A 21,096-nucleotide genomic window follows, 5' to 3' on the forward strand; every position below is an offset into this window, starting at 1 on the left:
CCCACGTATGAGTAGCACTGGTTCAGAAGTTTTACATGTTCTAATTTCTTTAATCATCTTTAAGAACCGTTCACTACCCTGCATATAGAAAAAAAGAACATGCAAATCCTGAGAAGCAGGGTAGCCTCTGTACCAAATGTTTTCTCATGCAAGTCAGCCTTTTCCAGAGCACAAATAGCTGGCCTGGCGCAGCGTCTCTGCATGGGGTCGGCTTTGTCATTTGTGAAGCCTATTCACGTGGGTCCTTTAGTACTCACCCGTACCTGTAAGTCAGCCAAGGAAGCAAATGTCCATGTTTTCTCAAAGGAAAAATCAGATAAAAGTAATGTTATCCAAAATAAAATCAGTTGGAGGAAATACATGAGTAACTAGTCTTGCAGGGTTCAAACTAGAAAATTAACTATAAAAACAAACTGCTATGACTTTTACATAATCAAACTGGACAGATACAGACTCGTTTGGTGGGAAAAGAACTTTCGAAAGTTAGATTTATTAAATCTGCTTCTCTATGTTGTATATCCTCCTAATTCACCTTAAAGACTGCGCAGGGTTTTCAGCGGAAGAATTAGTGAACCAGTTACTTGATGAAAAAGTTGTATAATGTTTTAACACAGACAAAGATTTAAAAATAACAACACAAATCTCCCCTTTAAAAAACTGATTTCACATTTTCAATATTATTATAAAGTTTATCTTCCAGGAACTCTCTTAAAAATGCTTTCTTACTTATTTATGATAGGCCCCTATTTGTTTTTGAGAGACAGCATTACTAACCCAAACCGTGTTAATTACTAAGAAACTTGTTCCTTAGAAATTTTGCTCTTTCCTCCAAGTACCATTGTGTTATAACGTCTTTGTACGAATACTTGTAATTTGGCCTGTGTTATAAAAGTGTATGTTTAAGATGTAGTAAATGAAGGACAGATGTTTAAAACACTGGGTTCACAATGAAGTTGTAAATACCACTAGCACAGTAAATTCTGTGATTAATTTTAGTCTGTTTATGCAATAAGGATATTTACACAGCTGGAAAACACCAAAAATAACTGTCTTATGTAATATTAATTCAAATCAATACTAATTAGAAGCAGCAGAGGTACAATCATATCAACATATCTAAAAGCTAGGTTAGTATTTACACTGAAGACTAGAAATAAACCAAATATATCAAGAATCAATTTCTCTTGGACTAATAACACTATAAATTATTCAGATAATTCACAACTTAGTCACCTGTGATCTTGGACAAATTAATGCCTTTCTCCTTCTGTCTAAAAACATACATCTTCACCTGAACAGACCTAATGTTCTGAACATATTTTATCATCCAAACACAGACTTCTTTAGTTGATCCTTTAATTCCTCAATGTTCTAACATATTCATGGGAATAGTTATTCAAATCTCTTCATGAAACCATGCATTTTAACTCAGTGTGTTAAGAACAAAATAGTAGGATTTTATTTTTTCATTTTTCAATGGCTAATGAACTTAAAAGGTATCAATCAGGGACATTTCAAAATGAGGCACCTGCACATAAAATTTATGACTAAATATGTCCATTTTGTATTTATCATTGATGTCGTAAGTTGAATACATGAGACAAATAGGGTAGTCATCACCCATTATCCATTCTTCCCTGGCAACAGAATCTTGGTTTTTGAGGGTAGCAATATACCCAGCTAGAAGACCACAATGTGGTCATTTGATTAAAAGCTGGCCATGAAATGTAACCAGAGTTGGGAATCTTGATTTGCTGCTCACAGGAAGGTACTTAACTAAATGGTTTGTCCATATGATCTGTTCCTCACTTCTGTCTCTTTCTTGTTGCCTAGAAATTGGACATGACAGCTAGAATGACAATACTCACCAAGGACCAAAACGTGTCTTTGGAGATGTAAGTCACATACTTGGTTGGTAAATAGGAAATAAAGAGATAAATCTTTGATTCTATGGAACTGCCATATCCTACCTGGACTGCCTGCCTTTAGACTTCTTTATATGAAAGAGAAGTAAACTTCTCCTTTTCTACCATTATTTCCAGTTCCTGTTAATTGCATCCAAACACAATTCATAAATGATAGAAAGCAAAGACCCATAATATGAGAAAATAAATGTATGCCTGATGAGGGTGACCCTAGTACTTCTACCATACAATAGGTAATAGGCCTAACATAGCTTTGATCTATGTGGACAACAAAACTCACCCTGAAACAAATCTTCCTTACCTATTACTGAATAATTTGGTTGATTTTCTTCTTAAAAGACATAACGTAAAGATATACCATTGCTCTGGAATTAAATGGTTGTTGAACTCCTGGTTGCCCAGAAGATTATTTCAGTTCCCTAGAGTTTAAACAACTGTTTTAAAGGAAAAGCTAAACAGATCTTCATATGGATCAAGTAATTTCCAAGAATCAGAGATTTTCAACTCCATTCTATTTGAAATTCAACACTTTCTTTAAATGGACTGGAATGATTCTGCAAACAACGAACATCAACAAACACTAAAAAGAAAGTGTAAGAGTATCAAAATATTTTAATGTGTGTGTGTTTGAGGTTATGTGTGTGTGTTATGTATGTGTGTGTGTATACAAGCATGTATATGAATATATGTGTTCATAAACTATATATATAATTTATGGAGTATTTAAAATACTTTCTATAAATGATGTTATAACCCATGTATCTTTTAGCAGCTTATTTTATTTTGATCAATATTATATTTTAATAATTAATCCATGTTGATAAACATAGCTCAAGTTCATTCACTTAATTGCATAACTATACAGTTATCTATGTACACAGTTATTTATGTATTCTACTGTGAATGAACATTTTGATGATTTCAATTTTTTCTGTTACAGTGTGATAAGATTCATGTTTCTTCTCACAAAGTTTCGATCACTCTCATTCTTCCGTGAATCATTCTGTAAGATAACTGAAGCTCAAAAAAATGAAGCTCCTTATTGTTCAGAAGTATATGCCACTTATAATTCAAGGGGAAAGGCTACTGAAAGATTACATTTATTTGCAGTATTTCATGGAAGCTTAACAGTCCTTAATGACAAAGTAATCAAATGTTGACTAAAGAGATTTTACTTATCAGGGAAGTACTGTAGCTTCTGAGGTTTAGCAAACAGGATACTGAATTTTTAAAGGATGGATTCTCAAGTACAGAGCATCATCTAATACAACAGACTGTCATCAAATTGAACATTTCCCATAAAAATAAATTGCACCACTGAGCTATTATTTTCAAACAAATTATATTCTTACAGAAAATTTAGTAATTATTTTCGAGATATATTCAGAAAAAGCAGCTAACAGTACCTGAAATCACATTCTAAAGAATATACTGAACTGAATTTATATTAAAAAATGTTTAATCCAATTTAGTGGTTAAAAGCACAGGCTTTCAAAGCCCTATTTTATAGCAGAGCTTCTCTTTACCATTTATCCAAATTTTGGTTATTTATATAATCTGAGTCTCAGCTTTGTTACTCATAAAATGGGGATGATAAAACCTACCTTATAGACTTTAATAAAATTTACATGAAATAATGTATAAAATGTCATTACCCTTGCTGCTGCTCTCTGCTGATACAATTGTTTCTGTTATTTATTGGGATTCAGGTTGGGTTCAAGGTTTAGATGCTGACACATGTGGTGACACATGTCAGGGCCACTCATTCTCTCCAGCTATGCACTACCCACCAGATTTATCTGAGGCTGAGGCACCCCCTCAGAAATAATTCAAACCTGATCCACAATAAGAGTTTGACACATAGAGGCATCTCGAAATGTCTGAGAATCCAGGGTTGTATGATATGCCTGGAAGGAAAAAGGAGGAAAATGGGGAGGAAGAGATTGAGATTCACTGACTGATCGATTGATAGTTGATCTCTGGGCTGAAGCTCTAATAGAAGTGCAAAATTTCTAAAAGAAAGCATCCAGGTGGAACCAGGACCTCTGAGAGAATCTGTCCACCGGGAAGGAATGAGGTGGCAAGTCAGATTTGGCAATAAGTCCAGAGATCAGAGGAGAGTAATGCTTCTGCTAAAAACCTGATAAATGTGAATATAACCCTTACTGATGCATCCATTTGGTAGCACGTGTGCTCCATAAGAAGACAGGTGAAATCAGAACACGTGATTCCATAAAACCTGTAACATTCTAGGGCCTAAGTAAACACGTGCGAGGTCATCAAAACAAGAGCAATTAACTGCAGGAAGGCAGCTGTCCCTTTTGTCAGTTTACAACAGAGTATATGCTGTCAGGGTCCAAGCATTAATGAGGACTGATGGATACTGGATAAGACCCCAAAGTGCAGAATCTAGTACAAGGGACAATCAGTCTGGAGAGGCTGAAATACCTCAGTGGCTAGGGACAGATCACCATTATCAACAGTGGCGGCAAAACACCTAGAGCATAGTGATAAATAGCAATGATCTAAAGTAGCAGCACCTCCAGATGAAGGGACCTGGCTTGGCTAGAAGGAGGGGGTCCCTGACAGTGGTGCTGAAGGACGGCAGCCTGGAGTGAAGGAAGGTGGCTCTGGAGGAGGCCAGAGGTCTGGTGCACAGAGCGAGCTGGTCTGTGTGTGAACAAATACGAAATTCCTAAGCTCCCAAGAAGTACTGTAGGAAGAGAGAAACTGAAAAGGGGGGTTCAAAGTCCTGTCAATGGAATACGTGGGAGTCCATGAGCTAAAGAAATAGCAATGTACAAATCACCAAAAGGCACAGGCACCTTTGGAAAACAATACTACCAGTAGAAAATCATGACAGGGTGAGAAAGCAGTATAAATGATAAAACTTCCTGGACATTAGAGCCAATAGGCAAAAGAGTCATACTAAACACAAACTGTGAACAATTCAAACTTGTAAGTACATACATAAAAGCCAAGCAGCATACCTTGATAAAAATTAGCTTGAAACTTAAAAGGTCTTTTGAAGAAATGGGGGAAGAAATCCTTTCCTTCAATTGCTTTTACTGTATTATGAAATATTTCATACATATGCATTTTACATAGTTGTATTATTAATAATATAATTATTAATGATACAAGCTATGATACATATCCACTGTTTACAATACTGTATCAGTTATAAGGCACATAAGTGTTAACAGGATACTTCTAAATAAAATTTGTAAGCATCACCCACTTATATATTGCCCAGGTTCCCTGGGCTCCTCCCTAAAGCCAAGCCCTCCCCTCCAACCAGAACACGCAGTAGTCTCAGTTTAGTTTTAATTTTTTTCTTGACTTTATCATCTGATCACATACATAATGATTCCACAAAAAATATATTCCTCAAATCAAAATCTGTATAACTGGAATCATGTTGTATGTATTTCCTGTGACTTGGTTTTTCAATCACTGTTGTTTTGGAGATTCATACAGGCGCATTCATTTTCATCATTATGCTAATTCCACTGTATACAAATATTCCCCAAAACATCCATTCTACTCTCTGTTGGATTGTTTCCAAGTTTGTTTTATTTGTGTTATGCTATTATATACAAGGCCACAATAAAAAATCTTGTACTTACTTCCTGAGGCCTATGAGCAAGAATTTCTATAGGACTCACAAGGGTGGAACTGCTGAACAAAAGAGCACACTTCTGCTCAATTTCAATTTACCAGCTGGGTTGTGCTAATTTACATTCATATTCACAGTGTATGAGAATCCCTGTTGCTTCACATCCACGCTAACATTTGGTGTACTTCAGACTTTTATATTTTTAACAACACGATGGGTAAGAAACAGTGTATCACTCAAGTTATAATTTACATTTCTCTATTAATGAGGCTCAGTAAGCTTTCATATGTTCATTGATTATCTGAATTTTCTCTTCTTGAAATTCCCATTCATTTTTATATTGGCTGATGTTACTTTTTTTTAATTAATTCATAGAATCTTTAACATATTCTAAACTAGTTTTCAGCCTTTCTTACTTTGATGAACACATTTTTAAAATTTTAATGTTGTTGAGTTTATTAATCTTTTTATGGTTTGCTCTGTTTATGTTTAAAATTTTCATCTTACCCTAAAATAAATATATCCTTTTCTTAATAGTTTAAAGTAGTAGTATCTTTTATAGCTAATTTTTTCTTCCATAGAGAAAATGAGGTGTGTAGGGATCAATTTTAGTTTTCCATAGAAATAATTCATCACTGATTATAGTGGCAGCTTAGATTCAAGGCTCATTGGGACTCAAAAGAAGAAAGCATAGATGGGCTGGTGATGTCTGCCATGGAGAATGCATTCAAGTTGAAGCCCCCAATACATCATTACAGGTGATAAAAAAGAGAACAAATAGAGTAGAGTTCAGGGGGGAAAAAATCAATTTGATTAATTCACTCCAAATTTTTATGACTTTCATATAGTTTTTGTAACTGTTCATAGTCATACTGTCATCATTTCGCCCCATACAGTGCGAGACAACATTCAGTAGTTTATTTAAACTGGTCTGTATTCCTTATAAACTCTTTATTGACATACTAACACAGCCTATGAAAATCTTGAGGAAAATATTACTATTACACTACACACTGATTAAGAATTTTTATGTGATAATTCAGTGGTTCTCAAACTAGACTCCCACATAATTCCATAAACTCAATACAGGTGTTCTGCCACTATAATCCTATTAAATTCCTCTCTAAGTTTCAGAAACAACTAAATTAAATTTATAAAATTTTCTCAATATTAACACTCTCACAATTTTTTTTCTTAAATGACTTGCACCTGCTACTCATTATTTCTACTAGAGTCTGGTGTGGGTTAACATATACTTATATTCTTAATTTCTTTACATCTCATATATTAAATTAAACTAATCAAGTTCAATAACTATTCTGGTAAGGTGAAAACACTTTGCTTTTTCCAGCCTGGGATCTTCACCTCCCTCACTCCACCACTCTCACTTCATGTTAATTTTCCCATCCATAAAATGCATATATTTTGCTTCAAAGCATTTGGGGGCACAAAAGGTCAAAAGGAACACTGGGTGTGAAAATGCTTTTAAAATGTAAAACATTTGCTAAACAGAAGTTAGAACTTATAATAACCTTAAATTATACCTTACAAATATGAGGTGAGAACAGTCACGGAAAAAAACAACAGATAATCCCTAAAGGTCAGTTTTATGCATGGGTTTAATTTCTTGCATATCAAGTCTTCAAAAAAAACAACACAGGTTTATCAACTAGACTAAAAATGAAATTTATTTAAGTGTCATTTCCTGGTCCACATAATTTCTTAATAAGTTCCTGAAAAGCAGAGCAAGGCAAAGATAAAAAGTTAATCTATACTAGCAATATAACTCATTTCCAAATAATCTGAAAATATCTTTTTTATAATGGTGTCATCTAAAAATCCACGCAATTCTGTGAATGATAACTAATGAGAAATTCTATTAGAGTCTAACTGAAATCAGGAGTTTATAGGTTACAGATGAAGACTGAACCTGCCTCAAAACAGTTTAGAGCATAGCATGGATTTATTCGGAAGAAAATATTTTAAGTATTTGTTTTGTTATCTCTTTGAATAAAGAAACCCTTGTAGGGTTACAAAAGTGAGAAAAATATGGGATGAAAAAACAGTATACTAAAATTATGATTTGCTTTTCCTGTCTGTAAACATCAACAGAGCCTTGTCTTCCTTGTAGGGAAGGGACTGCTGCTCTGGTCTGCACCTCTGTTACAGTGGGAATCCACCTGCACTGCTGTGCTACTTCGCAAACTTGAGAAATGCGTAGAAGTAGGAAAGCGAAATTACCTATTTTAAAAGACAATCCTACACTACACTGTAAAGCTTTTAGAGTCAGAAAGAACCAGGACTTAATCCTGCATCTCCTATTTTCCAAGCTGTGTAAGCTTAGGCATGCTTATTTAACCTTGAATTTCCATTTCTTCATCTTATACAGATAATAATAACCACTTCACAGAATTATGGTTAAGGGTTAAAAGAGATTGTTGTCATATATACAAATATTCATGGCATAATGTTGACCAAGTCACCATTTTGTAAAAACCAGAGAATAAATGACTTTAAGGAAATTGTGAAATATACTAATGGCAGTATAATATTTTGTGATACTAGTTTCTTCTTACTTCCAGGCATTAATATTTCTGTTAAAATTGGAAAGATTTTCTTCAAATTGCACAAAAAAGTTCTCTGAAGTAATTGGGAAATAGATGGAAGAGAAGGAAGAATCTGAAGTTAAAAATCAGTAACAATTTGGTATGATGGGGAACTGGGAGCAGGGAAAGGAAGAAAGTAACTAGGGAGGCAGGATGGGGTGATGAGGCAAAGTGGCAGAGAGAGAGGGGACTGAGCGCTTGCGTGGCTCTTGGCTGGATAGGTGATTCTGTGCCGGCCACCAGGTCATCTCAGGTCAGCCTGTTGGTTGAACTGCTCAACATGTAGAAATGAGCAGTAGCCTTGTAGTAAGTACAGGATAGAAGTGCAATGGACAATGGCTATCTGCGTGTTCCGCATGCCTTATCTGTAAACCAGTGTTTGATCTGAAGTATGCTTTATGTCTCTAAAAGCATCAATTAATACCACTGACAATACACAGTTAAGAAAAACATATGTATATCACAGAAAATACTTTGGTAAAATTTAACCAAATTAAAAAAAAAAAAAAAAACAAAACCTGATTCTCAACCTTGGGGCAAATCATACGCAGTTTAACTTATTGAGAAACTGAAACCATGTTAGCATAAATATCACATTCCTTTTCTATTTTCCTACATGCAGTATAACAACAGCTTCAAAGTGACCAAAAAGCCAGCTCCCCTAGTTAAGAACACACGGCTTTGGCAGTCATATTTTATGCTCACATTGTGCTCTGGAAGCTGTACCAAACTACTTTAGACTGCAACGGTACAAGAAAAAAAAAATCATTCTAAATAATTGTCTATTTCTACCAATAATAATTTAAAAGGATTACACGTGGAGTATTAATCAGTAACTCAAAAGACTATACGCATTGTATGTTGGCTAATTTAAAACAAATAAACAAAAAACTTTACACACTCAAAGAACCGTGAATTACTTCAATAGAACAGTGTGTCCTAGGTCACCATGCTTTCCTTCTCTATTATTGTCAAGTTTGATTTGCCAACAAGCCTCTGACAACAAACACAGAAATAAATTTCAAGGTTAGTAAGCTAAACTACCACTGGGAATAAAGATATATCAATTTTCTGTTGAAGTTAAACTTGGCATAGAGAGAAATAGAAAAGAGACTCTCAATGAAGTGAATCTTACACACAGAAAAAAGTCAGTATTTACCTGAGGAATTAACATATGAAATCATAAATGGAATCATGTTCCAACTACACAGTGTGCAGTTCTAATCATCTTTAAAATAGGAAACTAAAAAAGATGAATGAAAAAAAGGAGAAATAATATAATCTATTTAGAATTTTTAAGATTGTTAATTAGTACAGATACTAATGCATACTTTTCCAAGTGATAATACAAGAATAACCTGCTTATTAACTAAAAGGCACAATTTATTTTCAAGTGTTCCAAGGCAGGGCTATAAACAAAACCCCAGTGAAGTGTACTGTAAATCTTAGCATAGACGCACCAATGTATCAACAAAGGGCACAGTGACCTAAGGAGAAAAAAATACTATATCATCTTTAAGCAAAATTGTTTGCCTTGAGTTAAAGAGGAAAACATTACTTCATGATGGTCAAATGTATAACAAACAACTCAGACTGCAAATGATGTCTTTGTATACACTTTTGTATGTGAATTCCTGCCTCCAACATATACAAACTATATTTATGAGTTACGTTCATTCATAGCAGATAAAGTTATCCTTTTACATCATTCCAGGTAATCAATTAGTGCCTAAGTACTGAGTTCTAATAATATTAAAATATCTAGAATTTCCTTTCCTGCTTTAAATACCAAAGCTTTATACCACAGCAACAACTGTGAGTCTCTTAACTGAGAAGCTCAAAAAGAGATGATAGTGAAGGCTGTCAGCTAGGTAGACTCATTTCTTCCCTGAATAAAACCTGTAGTTACAAAAACAGGGACTCAGATGGAACAGTCACTCCCTGCTGACCTGGCAGCTCCTTGCCAATTTCCTTGCTAAGGTCATGGGCAGGTAGGTGAGGGAGCCAAGAGTAATGTGTGTTGAGCATATGAGGGAGAACTGAATAAGTTGGCTTGGAATGACGGAAAATTACAAAACCAATAGAGGTTCTAAAATCTGAAGAAGTTAAACATTTTTTAGCTGATTTTAAACCGATTCAAAGTGTAGGGTTGTTTCTGTCCCTCTTGAGATTCTGGTATCTTCAGTACTAACCCCAAACCATAAACGGCTCCTCACATCACTGATTTCATTGACTTGTCTCTATTTAGATTTTGAAAGTCATGGTTCTTGAGCTCATTTCTTCACAGATGGACCCAAGAACCCTTGGGACGGTTCTTGCCATCGGACTCCTATAGACCTGCAGCTCTTAAAATATATAGCAAAAAGCGTAATTTCTCTACTTGGCAATAATTCCTTAAAAATAATGGACTTTAGTCAGATATGAGATTAGATCATGACCCTACCATTTATTAGCTATGTGAAGCAGATCAAGCTACTTTACATCCTGGGGTCTCAGTTTTTCCAGAAAAAAAAAAAAAAAATCAAAGTAAGTCACTCAGTGGTCTGTTACAAAGATTACATGAAATCATATAGTTACAGTTCTTGATAGAATGCCAGATATATATCAAGAAACCCTTGGTAAATGGTGGTTATTATTAATGCATAATTTATCACTCACACAAATTCATATTCTTATTATGTCTGTGTTAACACAGGTAATAAATGCAGCCTCCTGTCTACAGTAATTTCATGGAACACGCCAGTTAAGTCCAACGGCACCCTAACATGTGCCAATGCTCAAATCTTATTTAATAAGAAACATCAACTTTTATTCCTTAGCGATGAAGATCTCCAATTTGAGAGGTAACACAAAATTTAAATTTGCACCACAGGAGCATAAGTTAAAGGTGACTTCAGAAAAAAATGGGAAAGGGGACTAATGATTTAACAAAAGTACTGAAGTATTTAGTTAAAATATTCCTTGTGAATCACAGAATAACAATTAAATAAATTAAACCATAAAATGTAGAAAAATATTTTTCATATTTCTGGATTGTAAAGAGCATTCTAAGTTTCAAAGGAGATGAAGAAAATATTGATCAGCTTTAATAAAGATATATCACTCACATTTCAAACTACATAAAACAAAACTTAAAAGAATCAAAAACCAGTTACAATTAACAGGACTTTAAAGAATCAAGATCCTTTGATTAAAAAAAAAAATTCTTCCAAGCCAGTAAGGGAAATACAGCCTCTGAAGAGCAAGGATATAAATAGATAAATGATAAAAGAATAAAATGTTAATAACTAATAATCCCCTCAGATTCAAGTTCACTAGTAATTAAAAACATAAATAAAACATCACTTTTTCTATCATGTGAGCAAGCATTTAAAAATCATAAATCTCTTAGTAGGCAAGAGTTTGAGAAAACAGGTAATACATATTTGAAGTGGAAGTATCAATCTGATGGGAAATGTTCTCTAAGGGATATTCAGACTTTTCATCGATTGGAGAGCAGAGCAGAAACAGTCACTTTGAAGTTGATGTGAGGAAAAGAGGAAATGGGAAGGTATAGAAATCACAGGCTAAGGCTGAGAACAACCTTCAGCTATTTGCTCAAAATTCTTTCATCTTTAAATATACAAGCAATTGTTTTCAGGGACCTTAGTATTAATAAGAATGGAAAAAAACCAAAGAGCTCCAATTTCTTTGGGAGTGGCAGGGAAAGGAACAGAGAAGCAAAGTCTTATAAGATGATGACATGTACAAAACAAGCTTCTTTTGCTCCTCTCTGCCCCATTAATTATTTACATTTTTTAAAGACTCTTAAATGAAAGTCAATATAATCTAAAAGCACATGTGGTCCCTTGATTTTTGTTTTAATCAGAAATTTTCCAGCTGTAAATAGAGCAATCATCTTAAAACAAAGTTATAAAATAATATACAATATATGTTCCCTACTAGAAGCTCTTAGATATAATCAAAGTATTAAATTTGTTTCTGCAGTTTCTGTTTTTTTCCTGCAGGATTATCTGCCATGTTCTATTGAAAAGGAGAATGTTTATGGGGGCATAAATCTAATTGTACTACCAAAAAGCATGGGAGAACTCAGGAAAGCCAGAAAGAGTATCTGTCATTAAAAAATAAGCAAAAATTTTTGAACTATGATTATGAGTGGAAAAGTCCTCCATCTCAGTTGGGGTCAATAATTAATAGCTAACTTTCAGGGGTTATGAAATAATGCAGAGGAGTCTAACACAACACAAAACACAAAGATACAACAAATTAAGCTTTACATGCAATACACAGAATAAAAATAAATCAACTACAAATGATAGGAGAAGCCACAGTGATCTGGTCTTACAATTATGTATTTTAAAATCAAAATCTAACTAGTTACTTTAAAAGCTGATCTTTGGCAAGTCACATTACCACTTTGTACCGTATTTGCCCACATGTATAAAAAAAAAAAGTTGCAGAAGAGTTGGAAGGTTCTGCTTCCATAATTCATTCATTCTTCTCCCATGTTCTATGAATTCTATGCCATGCAAAGCTATGGAAAAACCTGGATTGGCAAACTAAGCTGCTAACAATAATAAAAATACTTTAATTGTTTTGGCAACTTCTTTATGACTCACTCCAACCAAAGTTCTTTGACCTCTTCTTGGTGGTAGTGGTGGTGATATTTTTTGCTTGTGTTTGTTTTTGCTATAATCTCACATTGAGGCAAGCTGAGGTTTCTCTCATCACTGGCCGATGGAAACTAGGTATGTTTCTAAGTCCATGCTCTTCCGGTTTTATAATATTTATATGACTTGATATGACAGCAAGATGCATAAAATGTATACCTGTATCTCTGGTGAGGCATCTTATCCATACCTATTTAACTACAGGACAGTTATGTGGGCAAAATAAATCTGAAGAGAAATTATAGATTGAATTATGGTCCATTCCAAGCAAATTAAAAAGCTACCAAATTTTCCTACAAAAATACTAATCTTGTTTTCATTCCTAAGAAAGACACAATTCAAGGTTAAATAAACAGAAGAGTCATACTCAGTAGCTGGAAGGGGTGTGTAAGGCTCCAACAGCAGTGGGAACTGCTGGCAGGCTATGCTGAGAAGTAAAAACAACCAAAATGAGAAAAGCTGTGAATTACTCTAAATCATGCATGAAACTTTACCTTTGACTCTGGTATACAAATTATTTCATATGCGAAGTAAGTATTTTTATGTATGGTGGAAAAATAAAACACAAAGACAAAATAAAATTGTATTGAGTATCAGAACTAAAAGAAACAGCTGCTATTTCTCAACCGCTTTTTTAAACATTGACATCCTTTTCTTTCAACATTTCTATTTGGAGGAGAAAATTATTATTCTGACTGACTTAAAGTTTCACCTTTCAGATTTGAGAATTTTTAATCCATGATTTTCTATTATTTCCTTAAAATCCTAACTTTCTCTACAGTGGGAAATAAAATTAGGATGTGTAATCTTATCAGAATGACTGGGAGTCATTCTACTCTGTAATTCTCTAGGATACACAAGGATGGACCCCTTCTCTCCTGAGATTCTCTCTGGGCCTTTTGGAAAGTGTAACACTATCTTCATTTACTAGAGCATCATTTAATTTACTGCAGCAGTCCATGTGGGTACAGCAACTAGCTGATTTTGTTGATAGATTTTATCAAGTTAATTTAACAACATCTTGAGACTATAAACCCTGAATTTGCATGGGCTAACCAATATAATTTTGAACTTGTGTCACTCAAATAGTTTACAAGTTCAACAAATATCTACTTCCATAGATGAACATACACACACTACTATAAGTGTTGGAAGAAAGAAACAAAATTTTTTTAAAACCATTGTTTTGACAATGGTCTATACAGGAGTCCAGAGGCTGACAGTGGACCAGGAGGGCATCTGGGGAGGGATGCCTTTACTAAGGCTGCAGGCAAAGACAGGGAGAGAGTTCTCAAGATAAAGGGAGCAACATAATTCCAAAAAGGAATAAAACAGTATGGACTACTTTGAGAAATACAAAATATTCAGTAACACTGGAGTGTTGTTACAGAGGGAAGGGAAATCTCTTATGGGTAGAGACAAGAGACATGTGGGAAACAGCCCACAAGGAACAGCAGAAGATGACTACAGAACAAAAGGAGCAGCTAGATCAAGAAGAGACCCATCGTGCCAAGAAGCCTGACCTTTATCTACGAGCATCAGAGAGCCAGGGGTGGGAGGGCTTTAGCAGGAAAGTGAAGGGTTCACAAGGTGGGAGACTGATCACTCTAAAAGTAGCACAGCATATGGACTCGTGCAGCAAACGAGACAGGGCAGTGAGATCTATTAGGAGATTAATAGTAACATTTCAAGCTAAATTCACTACTCTTACTTCAATAGGTAGTTAAAACACGATACAAAAGATCCCATCTCCATTTTATATAATACGTCTACATATAAAATGTTATTTACAAATATGATAAATAATCCACATCAGCACTGACATTAAAGTCAAAAATAATATTGAGATGGTGCTTCAGGTTTTAAAATACTCAACAAGCCTTCAACCAAAATATATCCCATTTTAGACATTGTCAACCAGAAGCACAATTTTCTATTTCCTCTTTATTAAAAGGAAAACTTTTAGTCTATTTTTATTTTAGTAATTTTATCAGGTTATTTTCTGCCCAGAGTTTCCACAGGGTACTTCACAAACAAGATATCAGATGAATAAAAGTAAAAAAATAGAATAAAATAAAAGTCATAAGAAATCATTTATCACTGATTGAATATCATGTTATTTATGCAACATATAAAGTGAATAAATACAAGATAGTAAATAAATAACTGAAATCACAATCTTGATCGTGAGACATTACTCAAAGGCAGTAGGCAAAGAAAAATTTAACTGAGAAATGCCCATTGTAGATCAACCACAGTTGCATTTTCAAAATAAACATATTGCTATCAAAAATCTAAATCAAACTCATTAAGAAATAGGCAGTACTTGAAAAAGTACAAAGAAAAAACTGATTCAGAGGCTAAAACAAGCATTAAATGAATGTTAAAATACAGTTTAAATTCAGATATTAGATTAGTCTTAAGCCATATATGAATTAAAAATTGATTTTGAAAGATTTTGTATTATTTTTTCAATTTTATCTGATTCAACAACAGTGATATTCTACAACTACTGGCCTCATTTTAAGATGTTTACATTTAGATCTATTTCACTTGCTGCTTTTGGATGTGGTTTAGCCTATTTTACAGTGAGCTGTACCTGAATATTGGCCCTAATACAAAACCTCTGCCTGAGTATTAGCTCTTCCTCTAATGGGCCTACAGTCTAAGCTCTACAACAACTTTCGTATTATTTTTGTTTTTACTTTGAACAATGTAATACAGAAAACCCTTTGGAACTATAATTACCATCTATAACTTAGCCTAAAAATTTTAAATATCCACAAATGTTTAGCTTCCACAATTAAGGACCAACAATGACACGGAAACTTTCACTCTGTCAGAGAAGTTTCATCTAGTTAATGCCACACCTGCAGCAAAGCAACATACTTACTTTCGGAGCCATGTGCACTAGACACAAAACACTTAAGTATATAAATTTCTAAATCAGAAAACATACAAAATAATTTCTTTCTGTCCCCCTTCAGCACCACTGCTTTTAATGTTAATCTGGAATATGCAAAACAATGATAAATGACCATGCTATAAAAACGACAGCACTGTGGACACGCAGAGAAGCACATGTCGAAGTACGACCTGTGATGAAAGGAAAAAAGAAACTACTGATGCGGAGCAAGAGATATTCATGTTTTCAGTAGAGAGATCACATTTTGTGAGGAACCAATCTAGCAAATCACTTGGACAAGCAGAGAAATTCTCCTAAATGCTAAATCCTTTGCACCTTTCACTATCACTCTGTCCCCAAACGTAGTCATTATTTCCTTTCAGTGCACTGTCAAATGGTCACCCGCTTTCTTTTAAAAAGACCCCATGTTGTTCACATTCAGAGCTGGCACACTTTGATAACGTCTACAACATTTCACACATTCATCTGAATTTTCCCCCTATTCTATTTCTAGACCACCCTCCACTACAACCTACTCATATTCCTGTTTTAATACCAGTATAAAGGTAAACAGGAATTTACCAATCAGAAGACTTCACGTATGACAGACTGAAGAAACAGAAACTTACTGATAGGACACAACAAGAAATCAGCATTCAAGAGCCATTCCCACCACCCACGTCATTTCAGTGTATGATGAACGCACACAGCAGTCTTAGGAGCAGAACACAAAACCACACGGCCACCAAGAACTCTCTTCACCAGCAGCCAGCCCCTCCTTACTAGCTTTCACATGCCACACAGCCCTCTGCTTACTGATGTAGAGCAGCCAACAGGGAGATGGAGTTTACAAGTAAGAGCGAGACCGAACTGGCTAATTACTTACCTTCTTATGTATGGCAGGCTGGCTCCTTTAACTTTTTGTTTCCTCTCCTGTCATAGCTCAGGGGCAAATGGTTGTGATTCAGCAGAAGTTTGAACCTGACAATTAAAAAAAAATTTCTTTTAAAGAAGAAAATTGGAAATTAACATCCCCTCCACTGCAGCCTTTCTGTCCTTGCTCTGTGTGTGCGTGTTTCTCTCTCGTTTTCTCTCTCTGCAAGGCGGCTACGTAGTGGTCTATAAATATTGACCCTGACACTTGCTCAGTGCTTTACTTGCTCGTGGCACAGGTCTGTGTTACTGAACACCGTGGTAATACTCCGTCAAAGTTCTCAGCTGCTCAGACAAAGCTGTGGATTGGCTCACTACCCAGCAATCCTGTGCCTGCCTGGAAATACCATTTTGCTGCCAGCTTTACAGATGCTATGGGCCTTTCCTGAGGCCCAAATCAGGCACAGAAGGGCAATTATGAGGTATGTCTAAAGAAATAGTTTTCCTCAAGCAGGTGGAGAAAAGGGGGGTGGGTTTAGTGGAAGACAAGAAAGGAAATACTGCCTTTGTTTTGGCCAAACAACATAATTTCAAACCCTTAATAAAAGCCATACCTAAATGTCATTAAATCTAGCTTTATAAAACTGAATTGCTACATATTAAGAATGACCAAAAGACGTAGGAAAGCAGTTTTGTAATTGTTTTTAATATTGCGTTTCATTGAATAAAGCTGCAGTGACTGAGTAACTGGCCACAAAGAAATGTTTCAACATAAATCAACTCATCCCCAGAATGACAGAAGTGCATTGGAAAGTCTAGTATCAATAAGATCAAATTATGTATTTGGTGAAAGAAGCTAAAATATAATCTGGGAATTATATGAACAACGTATTATATTAAACACTTCTAGATTTTCCATTATGACAATTTGAATTATTTTACTTTTCTTAAAATTAAGGATAAAATCTAAGCCATGACTACATAATCTGTAGGAGGTATGAACAAGGCAGCATTATCTGCATGTACCACATATAACGTCTACAGTATGAATGATGAGGAAATAAATCAAGCCCATATTCTTTATTCTTCTTGCCAAGAATAATGATATGTTCACTTTATTGAAATTTCCTCTCCTGATTAAATCAGGACTAAAGGAAACTTAAGAAGTAATCTGGTCACTTACTCATTTAATAGATGAGAAAACTGACCTCCAGACCAGATAATTTACCCACAATCATATGGCAAGTCTGTGGCAGAGCCAAGACTAGAAGGCCTTGCCTTATTGCTCACAATGCTGTGCTACTTCTATTGTAAGAATGGTTCTTAAACTCATTTTTTAGGTTCAAAAACTGATCTTCATGAGAAATCTTACTAAAAACCTTATCAGGAAGGGCAAATATTACAGCCAGAAAAATAACTAGCACAAAACAACAACAGCCTTTAACAGTTTAATGGACCCTCCTAAAAAAATTTATGCACAAGAAATAACATTCTAACAGTTGAAATCTACTTTTACTTGTTTCATTCAATAATCAGTACGTGCCCAGTAAATTAACTTAATACCAGGAGAAGTATATAGGTAGCTGCTGAGGAGCCGAAGATGAAACATAGCTCCTACTCTGAGAACTTTCAGTCCAATTTCACAGGGAAAAAAAGCTACTGACAAAACAGTGTGTCAGCACGGTGATGCAGACCAGGAGGGGAGCACGGGCCCATGGAACAGGAGCATCTGAGCCAGTACGGAGTGGTGGTATACAGGCAACCCCTCAATCAAGACCTCTGCACCTTAGAGAAAGAGTAGGCAGCAGAGAGGCAAAGAAGAGAAAGCCTAGCACGGTAAGGACAGAGAGGTAGGAAAGAGCAGAATACAGAGCTTTCAAGTTCTTTCTTGCTGAAGCACAGAATATGAAGCAGGAAATGGTTAAATTAAAAAAAAAAAAAAAGACTAGAAGGAGAAGGTGATGAAGGGTTTTATACACCAGGTTAATAAACTTGGGTTTTATACAGTAGGCTAGTAGTCTTCAACTATTTTTATTCAGACACTTAAAAGAATTTTGGAAAAATATATAACCACTCACACATTACCAAGTTAACAACTACAATTTTTCACTTGTGGTAAAATACGTACTTGAAAAGAATTTAATTTCTGCCCTATTAGAAATACTGACATTTTAGAACAGAACTTCTATCAACTATTTTAAGAATACTCAATAGAACCTAAATCCACAGTAATAAAACCATTAATCATTTTTAAAAATACATGAATAGACCCTTCTTTTAACAGCTGAAAATTTTACATTGCTATTTTTTGACCTATATTTTTATCTCACTTCCTCACAGAATTTTTATGTAATGTCTTTAACAATTAAGTCTCATTTTTCACCCTATCATACTTCTCTACAACAAAAATTTAAGGCATTAATTTAAAATTTTTCATCAAGTTTTCTATGGCCCCAGGATAATGCGCTATAGTATGATTTGGGATGGATGAGGGTGTGCCCTTCTTCTGCATAGTAAGAGAAAGACTGCTGTGAATAAAGCACTGCCCTGAGTCAGATCAACATTAATAAAGAGTTTATGCAGAAGTTGAGAAACTGGACACTGACTCCATTAAAACTGTCCATTCAATTGCTAAGTGAAAGAAGCCAGTCTGAAAAGGCTATGTACTGTGTGATTCCAACTACATGACATTCTGGACAAGGCAAAAATATTGAAACATTAAAAAGGTCAGTGGTTGCCAGGGGTTTGGATGGGAAGGAAGGATGAGTAGGTATAGCTCAGGAATTTTAGGCCAGTGAAACTACATATCTATATTTTTTAATACTGTAATGGTAGATACATGTCATTATGCATTTGGCAAAACCCATATACAACACAAAGAGAGAGCCTTAATGAAAACTATAGACTTTAGTTAAGACTCTTCCCCTATCTTCCTGAAGCATGTGGCCCAAAGGGAATATTATTATTCATGGAGTGATTACTGTCTAACAGGGGCTTTACAAATATTATCTGTAACACTAAATACAACACTCATAGAATGGTATGCTTTTGCCTTTTTCAAGAGAAAGAAAATGAGGCTTGGAGTTAGTAAGTGGCTTGTCTGAAGTCATATAACTAATAAACAGTATATCTGGAATTCAGCTCCAATCTGTCTGACTGGTCTACAATCCCACATATTGCCTTTATTATCAGTTACTTGAATAAAAGGTAGAGGCTGCTCAGGCCAGGCAAGAAAATAGACTAAGCAGTGCTCTCACAAAATCAGAAAAAAAATTAAAGCCTTACCCTCCGTTTCTCTCAAAGAACTACTAGATTTTAATATTGAGTTATAAACGGTAACAAGAAGATAAGATGAAGAAACTGATCAGTGGAAATCAGTAGACAAAAATAAAATAGCTGACATGCCCTATAAAAAAAATAACTAAAAGTTCTGCCTTTCATTTGACTGAAGGGTAGTGAATGAATGGAGAGTCAAAGGTGTGAAGACTCAATACTGCCAAAGTGTCAGTTCTTCCCAAGTTCATCTACAGATTCAGTGCAATCCCAACAACTTATTTTTTTTTTGGATATTAACAAACTTATACTAAAGTTTATATGGAGAGGCAAAAGACTCAGAATAGCCAACACAACACTGAAGAACAAAGTTGGAAGACTGACACTACCTAACATCAGGACTTACTACACAGCTATAGCAATCAAGACAATGCATATTAGAGAAAGCACAGACAAGTAAATCAATGGAACAGAACAGAGAGCTTAGAAATAGATAGTCAACTCTGACAAAGGAGCAAAGATACAATGAAACAAAGATAGTCTTTTCAACAAGTGGTGCTGGAACAACTGGACATCCACAAGCAAAAAAAATGAATCTGGACAAAGACTACACATCTTCAAAAAAATAACTCAGAATAGATCACAGATCTACATGTAAAATGCAGAACTATAAAAACTCCTAAAAGATAAAATAGAGAAAACCTGTATGACCTTGGATATGGTGATGACTTTTTAGATACAACAGAGGCATGACTGATGAAAGAAATAATTTGTAAGCTGAAATTCATTAAAATTAATAACTTCTGCCCTGAGAAAGACAGTATCAAGGGAATGAGAAGACAAGGGAGAAAATATTTGCAAAAGACATCTAATGAAGGACTGTTATCCAAAATATACAAAGAACTCTTATAACTCAACAATAAAAAACTACCCAATTGAAAAATGGGTCAAGAACTTTAACAGACACCTCACCAAAGGAAATAGACATGTCACATAAGCATATGAAAGATGCTCCAATTCATACGTCATCAAGGAAATGCAAATTAAAACAACGGTATTCCATACACCAACACAGGTGGCTCCCGGACTCACGAGGTCTCTCAGTGATGACACGTTTAATGGGAAGTAACCCAAAACCAACATTTAAAAGGTGGGTCAAGGAAGACAAGTCCACAAAGCCTATAAAACATCTATGAATGTAAGTAGAAGAATGAGAAACCGAGAA

General features: G+C 34.9%; 1 protein-coding gene across 4 annotated transcripts in view; it reads right to left on the bottom strand.

Annotated features, from left to right (window-relative positions):
• BMPR1B (bone morphogenetic protein receptor type 1B) overlaps nucleotides 1-21,096 on the bottom strand; it is a 348,600-nt gene that overhangs the window by 127,105 nt on the left and 200,399 nt on the right. For all 4 annotated transcript variants that reach the window (XM_074343640.1, XM_074343622.1, XM_074343610.1 and 1 more), the window contains one exon: nucleotides 16,612-16,706. The gene's annotated coding sequence lies outside the window, so the exon portion shown is untranslated. The remainder of the gene's footprint in view (nucleotides 1-16,611; nucleotides 16,707-21,096) is intronic.

This window comes from Camelus bactrianus, chromosome 2 (assembly GCF_048773025.1).
Source record: "Camelus bactrianus isolate YW-2024 breed Bactrian camel chromosome 2, ASM4877302v1, whole genome shotgun sequence".
Taxonomy (NCBI): domain Eukaryota; kingdom Metazoa; phylum Chordata; class Mammalia; order Artiodactyla; family Camelidae; genus Camelus; species Camelus bactrianus.